Here is a 1,536-nt window from a genome sequence, read left to right as displayed (position 1 = left end):
AAAAAATAGTACTAGAATTGATGAGTTTAAACATAAATATAAAGGTATGTGTTAATCAAGATCTATGCAAGAACAGGTTTAATGATTAATTAGATGGAACATTGTGGGTGTGGTGTATGAATGTTAACACTTTGTAATAATTCTTTAGTATATTACTTGTGTGGTGTAGAAGATAATTATTTAAGAATGTAATTATGTAAGAATGTTAACACTCTGTTATAATTCTTTAGTATATTACTTGTGTGGTGTAGAAGAGAATTATCTATGTAGAGATATTGCTTGCAAACCAATGATGGTAAGATGATGTCATGGGGTAGGACTGGATAAGTCTGACTTCTTCCTACTCCATTCAAGCATGTACTAGGTATAAGCAAATTGATATTGGATTAGCATTTGTTGGATATGTGTAAAATTATGTGTGTTGACATATCAACTGTCTTTACATGCTTGAAAGAATAAATCAAATCAAATCAAATCAAATCAAACCCTGACAGCAGGAGGCACATTGGAAAATGGACTCTGAAGTGGACTGTCATGCAGCTAAAATGTGCGACTTGTGTGCATCTATGAAGGACTATAAGTACATATTGTTGTGTCAGTCTACCTGGGACATTTATTTAGCTGTTCTTGACCTTAGGTTTATCATTTTTCTTGAATAAGATTAAAGCTATTAAAAATTTCAGCATCATTACAAATGCCAGCAGTAGGATTTTATGGCCAACCAATCATATTATGATAGTGACATCATCCATCCATCCATTTTCCTCCGCTTATCCGGGACCGGGTCGCAGGGGCAGCAGTCTAAGCAAAGATGCCCAGACTTCTCTCTCTCCAGACACTTCCTCCAGCTCCTCCTGGGGAATGCTGAGGCGTTCCCAGGCCAGCCGAGAGACATAGTCCCTCCAGCATGTCCTGGGTCTTCCCCAGGGCCTCCTCCCGGTGGGACATGCCCGGAACACCTCCCTAGGAAGGCGCCCAGGAGGCATCTGAAGCAGATGCCCGAGCCACCTCAGCTGACTCCTCTCGATGTGGAGGAGCAGCAGTTCTACTCCGAGCTCCTCCCTGGTGACCGAACTCCTCACCCTATCTCTAAGGGTGCGCCCGACCACCCTGCGGAGGAAGCTCATTTCGGCCACCTGTATCCAGGATCTTGTCCTTTCGGTCATGACCCAAAGCTCAGGACCATAGGTGAGAATTGAAACGTAGATCAACCAGTAAATCAAGAGCTTCGCCTTACAGCTCAGCTCCTTCTTCACCACGACGGACAGGTGCATCGACCACATTACTGCAGAAGCTGCACCGATCCGCCTGTCAATCTTCCATTCCATCCTTCCCTTGCTTGTGAACAAGACCCCAAGATATTTGAACTCCTCCACTTGAGGCAGGAACTCTCCACCAACCTAAAGGGAACAAGCCACCCTTTTCCGGCTGAGAACCATAGCCTTGGAGTTGAAGGTGCTGATTCTCATCCCAGCTGCTTCACACTCGGCTGCAAACCGCCCCAGTGCACGCTGGAGGTCCTGGCTTTATAGGACC

This window comes from Monopterus albus, unplaced genomic scaffold (assembly GCF_001952655.1).
Source record: "Monopterus albus unplaced genomic scaffold, M_albus_1.0 scaffold124.1, whole genome shotgun sequence".
In the NCBI taxonomy this organism is placed as follows: Eukaryota; Metazoa; Chordata; class Actinopteri; order Synbranchiformes; family Synbranchidae; genus Monopterus; species Monopterus albus.
The sequence above is the reverse complement of the archived record's forward strand: the minus strand, read 5'-3'. Positions refer to the sequence as shown.